Below are 14,574 nucleotides of genomic sequence, written 5' to 3' on the forward strand. Positions count from 1 at the left end.
GTTCTAGATGGATGCAACAATCTCCTGTTGCTTCTATGAAGGCCATAATAGACAACATCACCAAACAGCTCCATAGTCACATACACAGCAAAGGAGAGATGTTGTTTACACCTAGTGATGTCAGTGGTATTGAGTGACATCACAGCACAGTGCTAAGGCTCCTGGGCCTGGACACAGCAGCGGCTGCAATATCTCAACGGAGAATACGTTTATATATATGTGTGTGTGTGCGCGTATATATATATATATATATATATATATATATATATATATATATATTTCTCCGCCGAAATCACTTTTAAACCCATTTCCACCTTTTTTTCCCTTCTCTTCCTCTTACTTTTTTTTCACGTTTTTTTACGTTTTTCTCCTTTTCGCCTCTTTTCTGGGCGTATTATTCTTCTTTTTCTTCTTTTTTTTCGTCTAATGCATACCCCATCAGTGCAGCAATGCTTATTCAATACCGCCAGCAGATGGAGACACTGGGGGATAATTTTCTAAGGATTTATACTGATTTTTCCTGTCTGAATTTGTCGCACAGAAAGTTGCAGGCCAAATATGTGTGACATTTCTGCGACTTTAGCTTCTAGAGCATTTTTACAACATTATATATAGGTGCTGAATACATAAAAAGCGACTGTTCAGCGACAGACAAGTCGCATCGGCTGAAAGTAGGCCAGAATGTCAGTCCATGTTGGAGCAGGTTTAGATACAGTCTAAAGTATAGATCTCAAAGTCTGTGCACAGAATTTAGCAAGGGCCTCGCACCTTCTGATGCATCAGGTAGGTGCACAATAGCATAGCCTAACCCTCTGTACTTTGGTCTATATTGATGCGGGACATAGACAGCCAGCTGATGACCAATCCATTAGTGCAATGGATGGCTGGAAGCATTTGTCTTTGCCTTTGCAATACCACAGAAGCAATGCATGGTCAATGTACAGCAATGACACACCTGTGTGAACAGCCAGGAGACCCCCCCCCCCCCCCATGTTATGTTACATAGTTACATAGTTAGTACGGTCGAAAAAAGACATATGTCCATCAAGTTCAACCAGGGAATTAAGGGGTAGGGGTGTGGCGCGATATTGGGGAAGGGATGAGATTTTATATTTCTTCATAAGCATTAATCTTATTTTGTCAATTAGGAACATTCAGCACCCACCCGCTATCAAGGCAGCTGCCTATCATGTCATGCCCTACCTGCACAGGTGTGCTGGCTATTCAAATGATCCAATTAAGGAGGCCATTTAGTCAGCAGCAGCAGAAGTCCTGTGCCTGGACGCTCCAACAGCGGCCAGACACAAGCAGAAGCAGAAGCAGCAGAAGCAGCAGCAGCACCACCTTTTGTTTTTTGGCTGCAGCAGCAGCAAGGCCCACAGGGCTGGCTAGCTGGCTAGCCAGCAAGCAGGTAGCAATGAAAGTAGGAATCTTTCTTTTTAACCCTGTAAGGGGGTGGTGCACTGTACCCGAAGATACTGCCATATCGGGTCAATGCATAGGGCGACGGAAGCAAGCTTCGAAATCGGCCCCCGTTCTCAAAAATCCATTTAATATATGGTCCCCAGATAGGGGACGTATCAGATATTAAACTGATAAGAACAGATACTACACTTGATCTTAGCCAAAAGGCCGAGAAGCGATAACCGTGAAAGGGGCGGGCCCAACAAGGTGCCCTTCATGGGCACTATCACTGCTTGCTGTCAGGGAGGCTGCCAGACAATTTTCCATGCACACTCTGGGCTGGGGGGCAGTCAACCACCAGTACACACAGCAGAACCTAAACCCATACCATTATTGCTAAGCAGCAAGACAGGGGCCCATTGCACTCCCACGGGGCCATTTTTAAATGCAATCCATAACCCGGATTTGCCAGGAAACCCTTCTTACTCCTCCTACTTGCATGTGACACTGGGCTTAGGATCTGCATAGGAAACACACACACAAGCACACACCTACCTTTGTTGCCTGCAGATGCCTCCTTGGCTGTCCCCAAACGGTATCAAACCAACACCCACGGGAAGCTGTAAGCATAGAGGACATGCCTGCACCCCATTGGACTTACCTGTGTGGGTTAAACCCGGGTTATTTGACAACCTATGGCGGTGATGGTTCTGCTCAGGCAGAGCAGTGCTGATGCTCCTCATAAAGCTGTCGCTGCTGTGAAGGTTCTAGGTGACATCACAAATCCCTATGTGTTACATACACAACAAAGCTGTGGTTGTTGTTGTTTACACTCTGCAAGGCCTGTGGAAGTGAGTGACATCATAGCACTGTAGTTCTGAGGGTTCTAGATGGATGCAACAATCTCCTGTTGCTTCTATGAAGGCCATAATAGACGACATCACCAAACAGCTCCATAGTCACATACACAGCAAAGGAGAGATGTTGTTTACACCTAGTGATGTCAGTGGTATTGAGTGACATCACAGCACAGTGCTAAGGCTCCTGGGCCATGGACACAGCAGCGGCTGCAATATCTCAACGGAGAATACGTTTATATATATGTGTGTGTGTGCGCGTATATATATATATATATATATATATATATATATATATATTTCTCCGCGAAATCACTTTTAAACCCATTTCCACCTTTTTTTCCCTTCTCTTCCTCTTACTTTTTTTTCACGTTTTTTTACGTTTTTCTCCTTTTTCGCCTCTTTTCTGGGCGTATTATTCTTCTTTTTCTTCTTTTTTTTCGTCTAATGCATACCCCATCAGTGCAGCAATGCTTATTCAATACCGCCAGCAGATGGAGACACTGGGGGATAATTTTCTAAGGATTTATACAGATTTTTCCTGTCTGAATTTGTCGCACACAGAAAGTTGCAGGCCAAATATGTGTGACATTTCTGCGACTTTAGCTTCTAGAGCATTTTTACAACATTATACATAGGTGCTGAATACATAAAAAGCGACTGTTCAGCGACAGACAAGTCGCATCGGCTGAAAGTAGGCCAGAATGTCAGTCCATGTTGGAGCAGGTTTAGATACAGTCTAAGTATAGATCTCAAAGTCTGTGCACAGAATTTAGCAAGGGGCCTCGCACCTTCTGATGCATCAGGTAGGTGCACAATAGCATAGCCTAACCCTCTGTACTTTGGTCTATATTGATGCGGGACATAGACAGCCAGCTGATGACCAATCCATTAGTGCAATGGATGGCTGGAAGCATTTGTCTTTGCCTTTGCAATACCACAGAAGCAATGCATGGTCAATGTACAGCAATGACACACCTGTGTGAACAGCCAGGAGACCCCCCCCCCCCCCATGTTATGTTACATAGTTACATAGTTAGTACGGTCGAAAAAAAGACATATGTCCATCAAGTTCAACCAGGGAATTAAGGGGTAGGGGTGTGGCGCGATATTGGGGAAGGGATGAGATTTTATATTTCTTCATAAGCATTAATCTTATTTTGTCAATTAGGAACATTCAGCACCACCCGCTATCAAGGCAGCTGCCTATCATGTCATGCCCTACCTGCACAGGTGTGCTGGCTACTCAAATGATCCAATTAAGGAGGCCATTTAGTCAGCAGCAGCAGAAGTCCTGTGCCTGGACGCTCCAACAGCGGCAGACACAAGCAGAAGCAGAAGCAGCAGAAGCAGCAGCAGCACCACCTTTTGTTTTTTGGCTGCAGCAGCAGCAAGGCCCACAGGGCTGGCTAGCTGGCTAGCCAGCAAGCAGGTAGCAATGAAAGTAGGAATCTTTCTTTTTAACCCTGTAAGGGGGTGGTGCACTGTACCCGAAGATACTGCCATATCGGGTCAATGCATAGGGCGACGGAAGCAAGCTTCGAAATCGGCCCCCGTTCTCAAAAATCCATTTAATATATGGTCCCCAGATAGGGGACGTATCAGATATTAAACTGATAAGAACAGATACTACACTTGATCTTAGCCAAAAGGCCGAGAAGCGATAACCGTGAAAGGGGCGGGCCCAACAAGGTGCCCTTCATGGGCACTATCACTGCTTGCTGTCAGGGAGGCTGCCAGACAATTTTCCATGCACACTCTGGGCTGGGGGGCAGTCAACCACCAGTACACACAGCAGAACCTAAACCCATACATTATTGCTAAGCAGCAAGACAGGGGCCCATTGCACTCCCACGGGGCCTTTTTAAATGCAATCCATAACCCGGATTTGCCAGGAACCCTTCTTACTCCTCCTACTTGCATGTGACACTGGGCTTAGGATCTGCATAGGAAACACACACACAAGCACACACCTACCTTTGTTGCCTGCAGATGCCTCCTTGGCTGTCCCCAAACGGTATCAAACCAACACCCACGGGAAGCTGTAAGCATAGAGGACATGCCTGCCACCCCATTGGACTTACCTGTGTGGGTTAAACCGGGTTATTTGACAACCTATGGCGGTGATGGTTCTGCTCAGGCAGAGCAGTGCTGATGCTCCTCATAAAGCTGTCGCTGCTGTGAAGGTTCTAGGTGACATCACAAATCCCTATGGTTACATACACAACAAAGCTGGGTTGTTGTTGTTTACACTCTGCAAGGCCTGTGGAAGTGAGTGACATCATAGCACTGTAGTTCCTGAGGGTTCTAGATGGATGCAACAATCTCCTGTTGCTTCTATGAAGGCCATAATAGACGACATCACCAAACAGCTCCATAGTCACATACACAGCAAAGGAGAGATGTTGTTTACACCTAGTGATGTCAGTGGTATTGAGTGACATCACAGACACAGTGCTAAGGCTCCTGGGCCTGGACACAGCAGCGCTGCAATATCTCAACGGAGAATACGTTTATATATATGTGTGTGTGTGCGCGGATATATATATATATATATATATATATATATATTTCTCCGCCAAAATCACTTTTAAACCCATTTCCACCTTTTTTTCCCTTCTCTTCCTCTTACTTTTTTTTCACGTTTTTTTACGTTTTTCTCCTTTTCGCCTCTTTTCTGGGCGTATTATTCTTCTTTTTCTTCTTTTTTTTCGTCTAATGCATACCCCATCAGTGCAGCAATGCTTATTCAATACCGCCAGCAGATGGAGACACTGGGGGATAATTTTCTAAGGATTTATACTGATTTTTCCTGTCTGAATTTGTCGCACAGAAAGTTGCAGGCCAAATATGTGTGACATTTCTGCGACTTTAGCTTCTAGAGCATTTTTACAACATTATACATAGGTGCTGAATACATAAAAAGCGACTGTTCAGCGACAGACAAGTCGCATCGGCTGAAAGTAGGCCAGAATGTCAGTCCATGTTGGAGCAGGTTTAGATACAGTCTAAAGTATAGATCTCAAAGTCTGTGCACAGAATTTAGCAAGGGCCTCGCACCTTCTGATGCATCAGGTAGGTGCACAATAGCATAGCCTAACCCTCTGTACTTTGGTCTATATTGATGCGGGACATAGACAGCCAGCTGATGACCAATCCATTAGGTGCAATGGATGGCTGGAAGCATTTGTCTTTGCCTTTGCAATACCACAGAAGCAATGCATGGTCAATGTACAGCAATGACACACCTGTGTGAACAGCCAGGAGACCCCCCCCCCCCCCCATGTTATGTTACATAGTTACATAGTTAGTACGGTCGAAAAAAGACATATGTCCATCAAGTTCAACCAGGGAATTAAGGGGTAGGGGTGTGGCGCGATATTGGGGAAGGGATGAGATTTTATATTTCTTCATAAGCATTAATCTTATTTTGTCAATTAGGAACATTCAGCACCCACCCGCTATCAAGGCAGCTGCCTATCATGTCATGCCCTACCTGCACAGGTGTGCTGGCTACTCAAATGATCCAATTAAGGAGGCCATTTAGTCAGCAGCAGCAGAAGTCCTGTGCCTGGACGCTCCAACAGCGGCCAGACACAAGCAGAAGCAGAAGCAGCAGAAGCAGCAGCAGCACCACCTTTTGTTTTTTGGCTGCAGCAGCAGCAAGGCCCACAGGGCTGGCTAGCTGGCTAGCCAGCAAGCAGGTAGCAATGAAAGTAGGAATCTTTCTTTTTAACCCTGTAAGGGGTGGTGCACTGTACCCGAAGATACTGCCATATCGGGTCAATGCATAGGGCGACGGAAGCAAGCTTCGAAATCGGCCCCCGTTCTCAAAAATCCATTTAATATATGGTCCCCAGATAGGGGACGTATCAGATATTAAACTGATAAGAACAGATACTACACTTGATCTTAGCCAAAAGGCCGAGAAGCGATAACGTGAAAGGGGCGGGCCCAACAAGGTGCCCTTCATGGGCACTATCACTGCTTGCTGTCAGGGAGGCTGCCAGACAATTTTCCATGCACACTCTGGGCTGGGGGGCAGTCAACCACCAGTACACACAGCAGAACCTAAACCCATACCATTATTGCTAAGCAGCAAGACAGGGGCCCATTGCACTCCCACGGGGCCTTTTTAAATGCAATCCATAACCCGATTTGCCAGGAACCCTTCTTACTCCTCCTACTTGCATGTGACACTGGGCTTAGGATCTGCATAGAAACACACACACAAGCACACACCTACCTTTGTTGCCTGCAGATGCCTCCTTGGCTGTCCCAAACGGTATCAAACAACACCCACGGGAAGCTGTAAGCATAGAGGACATGCCTGCACCCCCATTGGACTTACCTGTGTGGGTTAAACCTGGGTTATTTGACAACCTATGGCGGTGATGGTTCTGCTCAGGCAGAGCAGTGCTGATGCTCCTCATAAAGCAGTCGCTGCTGTGAAGGTCTAGGTGACATCACAAATCCCTATGGTTACATACACAACAAAGCTGGGTTGTTGTTGTTTACACTCTGCAAGGCCTGTGGAAGTGAGTGACATCATAGCTCTGTAGTTCTGAGGGTTCTAGATGGATGCAACAATCTCCTGTTGCTTCTATGAAGGCCATAATAGACGACATCACCAAACAACTCCATAGTCACATACACAGCAAAGGAGAGATGTTGTTTACACCTAGTGATGTCAGTGGTATTGAGTGACATCACAGCACAGTGCTAAGGCTCCTGGGCCTGGACACAGCAGCGGCTGCAATATCTCAACGGAGAATACGTTTATATATATGTGTGTGTGTGCGCGTATATATATATATATATATATATATATATATATATATATATATATATATATTTCTCCGCCGAAATCACCTTTTAAACCCATTTCCACCTTTTTTTCCCTTCTCTTCCTCTTACTTTTTTTTCACGTTTTTTTACGTTTTTCTCCTTTTCGCCTCTTTTCTGGGCGTATTATTCTTCTTTTTCTTCTTTTTTTTCGTCTAATGCATACCCCATCAGTGCAGCAATGCTTATTCAATACCGCCAGCAGATGGAGACACTGGGGGATAATTTTCTAAGGATTTATACTGATTTTTCCTGTCTGAATTTGTCGCACAGAAAGTTGCAGGCCAAATATGTGTGACATTTCTGCGACTTTAGCTTCTAGAGCATTTTTACAACATTATACATAGGTGCTGAATACATAAAAAGCAACTGTTCAGCGACAGACAAGTCGCATCGGCTGAAAGTAGGCCAGAATGTCAGTCCATGTTGGAGCAGGTTTAGATACAGTCTAAAGTATAGATCTCAAAGTCTGTGCACAGAATTTAGCAAGGGCCTCGCACCTTCTGATGCATCAGGTAGGTGCACAATAGCATAGCCTAACCCTCTGTACTTTGGTCTATATTGATGCGGGACATAGACAGCCAGCTGATGACCAATCCATTAGTGCAATGGATGGCTGGAAGCATTTGTCTTTGCCTTTGCAATACCACAGAAGCAATGCATGGTCAATGTACAGCAATGACACACCTGTGTGAACAGCCAGGAGACCCCCCCCCCCCATGTTATGTTACATAGTTACATAGTTAGTACGGTCGAAAAAAGACATATGTCCATCAAGTTCAACCAGGGAATTAAGGGGTAGGGGTGTGGCGCGATATTGGGGAAGGGATGAGATTTTATATTTCTTCATAAGCATTAATCTTATTTTGTCAATTAGGAACATTCAGCACCCACCCGCTATCAAGGCAGCTGCCTATCATGTCATGCCCTACCTGCACAGGTGTGCTGACTACTCAAATGATCCAATTAAGGAGGCCATTTAGTCAGCAGCAGCAGAAGTCCTGTGCCTGGACGCTCCAACAGCGGCCAGACACAAGCAGAAGCAGAAGCAGCAGCAGCAGCACCACCTTTTGTTTTTTGGCTGCAGCAGCAGCAAGGCCCACAGGGCTGGCTAGCTGGCTAGCCAGCAAGCAGGTAGCAATGAAAGTAGGAATCTTTCTTTTTAACCCTGTAAGGGGGTGGTGCACTGTACCCGAAGTTACTGCCATATCGGGTCAATGCATAGGGCGACGGAAGCAAGCTTCGAATCGGCCCCCGTTCTCAAAAATCCATTTAATATATGGTCCCCAGATAGGGGACGTATCAGATATTAAACTGATAAGAACAGATACTACACTTGATCTTAGCCAAAAGGCCGAGAAGCGATAACCGTGAAAGGGGCGGGCCCAACAAGGTGCCCTTCATGGGCACTATCACTGCTTGCTGTCAGGGAGGCTGCCAGACAATTTTCCATGCACACTCTGGGCTGGGGGGCAGTCAACCACCAGTACACACAGCAAGAACCTAAACCCATACCATTATTGCTAAGCAGCAAGACAGGGGCCCATTGCACTCCCACGGGGCCTTTTTAAATGCAATCCATAACCCGGATTTGCCAGGAACCCTTCTTACTCCTCCACTTGCATGTGACACTGGGCTTAGGATCTGCATAGGAAACACACACACAAGCACACACCTACCTTTGTTGCCTGCAGATGCCTCCTTGGCTGTCCCCAAACGGTATCAAACCAACACCCACGGAAGCTGTAAGCATAGAGGACATGCCTGCACCCCATTGGACTTACCTGTGTGGGTTAAACCCGGGTTATTTGACAACCTATGGCGGTGATGGTTCTGCTCAGGCAGAGCAGTGCTGATGCTCCTCATAAAGCTGTCGCTGCTGTGAAGGTTCTAGGTGACATCACAAATCCCTATGGTTACATACACAACAAAGCTGGGTTGTGTTGTTTACACTCTGCAAGGCCTGTGGAAGTGAGTGACATCATAGCACTGTAGTTCTGAGGGTTCTAGATGGATGCAACAATCTCCTGTTGCTTCTATGAAGGCCATAATAGACGACATCACCAAACAGCTCCATAGTCACATACACAGCAAAGGAGAGATGTTGTTTACACCTAGTGATGTCAGTGGTATTGAGTGACATCACAGCACAGTGCTAAGGCTCTGGGCCTGGACACAGCAGCGGCTGCAATATCTCAACGGAGAATACGTTTATATATATGTGTGTGTGTGCGCGTATATATATATATATATATATATATATATATATATATATATTTCTCCGCCGAAATCACTTTTAAACCCATTTCCACCTTTTTTTCCCTTCTCTTCCTCTTACTTTTTTTTCACGTTTTTTTACGTTTTTCTCCTTTTCGCCTCTTTTCTGGGCGTATTATTCTTCTTTTTCTTCTTTTTTTTCGTCTAATGCATACCCCATCAGTGCAGCAATGCTTATTCAATACCGCCAGCAGATGGAGACACTGGGGGATAATTTTCTAAGGATTTATACTGATTTTTCCTGTCTGAATTTGTCGCACAGAAAGTTGCAGGCCAAATATGTGTGACATTTCTGCGACTTTAGCTTCTAGAGCATTTTTACAACATTATACATAGGTGCTGAATTGAATACATAAAAAGCGACTGTTCAGCGACAGACAAGTCGCATCGGCTGAAAGTAGGCCAGAATGTCAGTCCATGTTGGAGCAGGTTTAGATACAGTCTAAAGTATAGATCTCAAAGTCTGTGCACAGAATTTAGCAAGGGCCTCGCACCTTCTGATGCATCAGGTAGGTGCACAATAGCATAGCCTAACCCTCTGTACTTTGGTCTATATTGATGCGGGACATAGACAGCCAGCTGATGACCAATCCATTAGTGCAATGGATGGCTGGAAGCATTTGTCTTTGCCTTTGCAATACCACAGAAGCAATGCATGGTCAATGTACAGCAATGACACACCTGTGTGAACAGCCAGGAGACCCCCCCCCCCCCCCCCCCCCCATGTTATGTTACATAGTTACATAGTTAGTACGGTCGAAAAAAGACATATGTCCATCAAGTTCAACCAGGGAATTAAGGGGTAGGGGTGTGGCGCGATATTGGGGAAGGGATGAGATTTTATATTTCTTCATAAGCATTAATCTTATTTTGTCAATTAGGAACATTCAGCACCCACCCGCTATCAAGGCAGCTGCCTATCATGTCATGCCCTACCTGCACAGGTGTGCTGGCTACTCAAATGATCCAATTAAGGAGGCCATTTAGTCAGCAGCAGCAGAAGTCCTGTGCCTGGACGCTCCAACAGCGGCCAGACACAAGCAGAAGCAGAAGCAGCAGAAGCAGCAGCAGCACCACCTTTTGTTTTTTGGCTGCAGCAGCAGCAAGGCCCACAGGGCTGGCTAGCTGGCTAGCCAGCAAGCAGGTAGCAATGAAAGTAGGAATCTTTCTTTTTAACCCTGTAAGGGGGTGGTGCACTGTACCCGAAGATACTGCCATATCGGGTCAATGCATAGGGCGACGGAAGCAAGCTTCGAAATCGGCCCCCGTTCTCAAAAATCCATTTAATATATGGTCCCCAGATAGGGGACGTATCAGATATTAAACTGATAAGAACAGATAAGGTTTCAACAAAATTTTATTGAATAAATAAGAAACCATACAAAATTTAAAATGCAAAATAATAAAAGGTTCACAAAAGTTTTAAAATACAAATAATAAAACCAGTAATAAAAGGAGAAAAAATAAAAATGGCAGGATAAAACATTATACAAATGTCATAAAAACTGATTATACTGTTATTTCGTTCCATAGAGGCAGACACCACATGGATGCTGCCTCGCTGGCCCCCAACTGTTTCTTGTCTCTTAGGTAATAGATGTACATCTCACTCAGGGCCAGCTTTATACAGTTTTTAACATCAATAAAATCATGTTTAAAAAGTAAGATGTTCCTAACTTTCCAGATGGCATTTTTAAAACAATTAATAATCATCCAGCAGATCATCTGCTGTTTAAAATTGGGGCAGTTAAAAAGACCGTAAAAGACACATTCGTGACTAAAATCTTTTAGGCCGCAGGCCCACTTCAAAAGTGGGCCTACCTTCCTCCAAAGCTCCCGTGCAAAAGGGCAGTTCCAAAATATGTGCAGCACCGTTTCGTCCACTCCGCAGCCATCTCTCGGGCACTTGGCTCTCGCCACCAGTCCTCGCCTGTGCTGGAACTCACGAGTAGGGAGGCACTGGTGGACGATTGCCCAGGCAAGATCCCTGTGTACATTCGCCAGAAACTTCCCGTACACGTTCCGCCATACCTTTTTGGATCTTGCCTGTGTGAAATTGGACACTGCCAGGGTAACCTCACTCCGCCTGAGGACCTTTGATACCTTTCTCTGGTCCCCCAGTATGTCAGGCTCCAAATCTTGGAGACCTAGGAGCCTGACTGTCTTTTCCAACACCACATAATGTTTTGGGGGACACAGAAGCACCGGAGCGTTCAGAGGGATGCGCAACCATCTTTTAAAAACCATGCCCGCAGCGTACCTTAAAAAGCAGCTAAAAATGCCATCGGATTTAATAATTTTAAAACAGAAACAGAAATACTTTATGTAAAAGAAAGTAAAAAGGTTAGGAACATCTTTCCCGCCATTATCTTTACTTTTGTACATAAAATCACGCTTTAATTTCTCCATTTTTGAACCCCATAAAAAAGTAAAAACAATTCTAGTTACTTTTTTAATGTATAAAATAGATGGAGGAAATACCATGGCAATGTATAGCATAATAGGGAGTAAAACCATCTTTATTATTAAAATCTTCCCCTCCATGGTAAGGTTTCTAAGATTCCACATTAAAATCTTCTTCTCCATCTTAGCTATAGCTGAATCCCAGTTAGGGCTCCCATCATTGACCTGGTTAAAAACAATACCTAAAACTTTAATTTGATCCTGTTGCATTGTGACTCCTGGGGTGATGGATGAATCCCAGGAGCCAATATAAAAACAGTCACATTTATCTGTGTTTAGCTTAAAACCAGAGACCTCGCAGAAATAGCTGGTGTTCCTCAATGCCCCCCTCATGGATGGAGAGTCCGGGCACAGTATGGTGACATCATCCATGTACCCCAACACCTTTAGATGGGTCCCTCCTCCACCAGGTATCGGTACGCCTCTTACTACCCGGTCTTTTCTGAGGAGGGCCATCAGTGGTTCGATTGCGCAAATAAAAAGGAGTGGGGACAGGGGGCAGCCCTGTTTGACACCTGATAAAAGAGGAACACCGCTGGTTAAAAAGCCATTAACAGAGACTTGACTAAAACAGGATCGGTATAAAAGCATGATTCGGCTTAAAATCGTTTCAGGCACTGCCATCTTTTTAAGAACTAAAAACAGGTATTCATGGGAGACCCTATCAAAGGCTTTTTCAAAGTCTAAGGATAAAATTGCTACAGTTTGATTTCTATCCTTAAAATACCATAAAACATCTCTTAAAATATTTAGGGATTCAGCTATAGACCTTCCAGGTACCCCACAAACCTGATTTGGGTGAATTAATTTATGAATAAAAGGTTTAAAACGGACAGCTAATAACTTGGCTAAAACTTTATAATCGACATTTAAAAGTGTGATGGGGCGCCAATTTTTTAGCATATCCTTTTCACCCTTTTTAAAAAGTAATGATACAATCCCCCTCCTCCAGGAAGGGGGAAGTTCATTAACAATAAAAGTTTCTTTATACAATAAAACCATATCATCCTTTAAAATATCCCAAAAAGCTAAATAAAATTCGATGGGTAAACCATCTTCCCCAGGGGCCTTCCCACTAGAAAAACTTTTAAAAACAAATAAAAGTTCATCTAAGTTAAGATCACGGGATAAAACCTCCTGGTCTAAAACATCTAGCTTAAAATCAAGGGAATTAAGAACATGTTCTAAAAAGGATGGATTAAGATCTTTCTTATTAAAAAGAAGCTGGTAGAAGTTAAAAACTGCATCTAACATGCCTTTTGGAGTGGATTCACCCTCAAGGTTTTGGATGATATCCCTCCTATTCATCACTTTTTTAAAAAAGAAACGGGAACATTTCTCGCCCTCCTCCAGGTGCTGCACATGTGAGTTAAAAATGATTTGTTTCCCTTTCTTTTCTATGGCATGTTTTATTTCAGTTTTAAGGTTTAAAATATCATTTTCTACATCCATACCAGCTTCTTTCAATTTAAAAAGTACATTTAAACGCATGTTAAGAACATAAAACCACTGTTTTTCCATTTTTGCCTTCTTCTTACCTGCTTTGATAAAAAAAAATCTGATTTTAGATTTGGTGCCCTCCCACCAGTGCAGCATAGGCTCGTGGGGTTTTCTTTGTGATTGCCAGCATTGGTAGGTCCGCACAAACTCCTCTTTTATCTCAGGGTCCTCTAGGAGTGTGGTGTTTAATCTCCAGAGGCCCCTTTTTGCTTTTTGCTCCCCCTCTAGCTCCAGGCCCACCAAGAGGAGCTTATGATCAGAGAAGATATTCTGCTCGAGCGTGCATTTCAGGGGTTTAAAAGCTCTAGAGGAAAAAATAAAATCGATTCTGGAGCTCACTCTTCCATTGGACCATGTGGCGCCTGGGTCCTCCGGCAAGAGATCCTTCCAGCAATCTTTCAAATTAAAATCATCAATAAAATTTTTAAGCAGGTAAGAAGTGCGGTCTTTACGATTAATATCCCCACCCTGCCGGTGTTCCCCATCACGTATGCAGTTAAAATCACCTCCCACCAGCAGGGGGGAAGACCCAACACAAAACAGTGGTAAAATTTCAAATAGTTCTGCCCGCTCCTGTTTATCAGGAGGGGCATACACATTTAAAACACGAATTAAAAGTCCATTAAAATATAGATGAATTAAAAGAGCTCTGCCAGGCACAATCTCAGTTACTGTATGAATAGAAAAGGACTGGCCTCGGCAGAGCAGCCCAACACCCACAGAACGACAGTCATTTGCACCGGACCATATGGATGGGCCCAGCTTCCAGTCTTCTTTTAAGTCTTTATAGTCCATTTTACTAGGGATTCCACATTCTTGTAGCAGGCAAAGGTCAAAGTCACATGTCTCTAGATAAGAAAATAAAGCAGCCCTGCGATCAGGGCTCTTTAAGGACCTCACATTGAGTGAGGCAATTTTTACAGGGATAGGCATAGTTTATGGAGAGTCCGTGCTTGGAGAATCAAAGTCAATAATAAGCTGCGTACCGTCATCCCCCGCCTGCGGGGTCATCAGCTCCTTGATGTTCTGAGGGTCGGAGCTTGAGATCGATGATGCCCCGACCCTGAGCTCGCTCTCGTCCGAACTACGGCACGCCGCTTTCCTTTGAATGTCTTCCTCTTCTTCTTCTCTTTGTCTTTTAAATGTCACACTGCTGTCCATATCCTCTGTGTTGCTCTCACTCGATGTAATCTCTGGCCCCCGGCTGATGGATCTGCGTCTTCTTTCA

At 44.4% G+C, this 14,574-nt stretch overlaps 5 non-coding genes across 5 annotated transcripts; all 5 read right to left on the reverse strand.

The window, feature by feature from the left end:
• Window positions 1-1,453: 1,453 nt before the first annotated feature.
• LOC130333081 (U2 spliceosomal RNA) lies at window positions 1,454-1,644 on the reverse strand. Its single transcript, XR_008875441.1, has one exon. It is a non-coding gene; the product is annotated as a U2 spliceosomal RNA (small nuclear RNA).
• A 2,091-nt stretch (window positions 1,645-3,735) lies between these two features.
• Window positions 3,736-3,926, reverse strand: LOC130333082 (U2 spliceosomal RNA). The gene has a single exon (XR_008875442.1). It is a non-coding gene; the product is annotated as a U2 spliceosomal RNA (small nuclear RNA).
• Window positions 3,927-6,006: 2,080 nt separating this feature from the next.
• LOC130333083 (U2 spliceosomal RNA) lies at window positions 6,007-6,197 on the reverse strand. Its single transcript, XR_008875443.1, has one exon. It is a non-coding gene; the product is annotated as a U2 spliceosomal RNA (small nuclear RNA).
• A 2,085-nt stretch (window positions 6,198-8,282) lies between these two features.
• Window positions 8,283-8,472, reverse strand: LOC130333013 (U2 spliceosomal RNA). Its single transcript, XR_008875397.1, has one exon. It is a non-coding gene; the product is annotated as a U2 spliceosomal RNA (small nuclear RNA).
• A 2,097-nt stretch (window positions 8,473-10,569) lies between these two features.
• On the reverse strand, window positions 10,570-10,755 carry LOC130333023 (U2 spliceosomal RNA). Its single transcript, XR_008875406.1, has one exon. It is a non-coding gene; the product is annotated as a U2 spliceosomal RNA (small nuclear RNA).
• Between the last annotated feature and the right edge of the window lie 3,819 nt (window positions 10,756-14,574).

Source organism: Hyla sarda, unplaced genomic scaffold, assembly GCF_029499605.1.
Source record: "Hyla sarda isolate aHylSar1 unplaced genomic scaffold, aHylSar1.hap1 scaffold_398, whole genome shotgun sequence".
NCBI classification, from domain to species: domain Eukaryota; kingdom Metazoa; phylum Chordata; class Amphibia; order Anura; family Hylidae; genus Hyla; species Hyla sarda.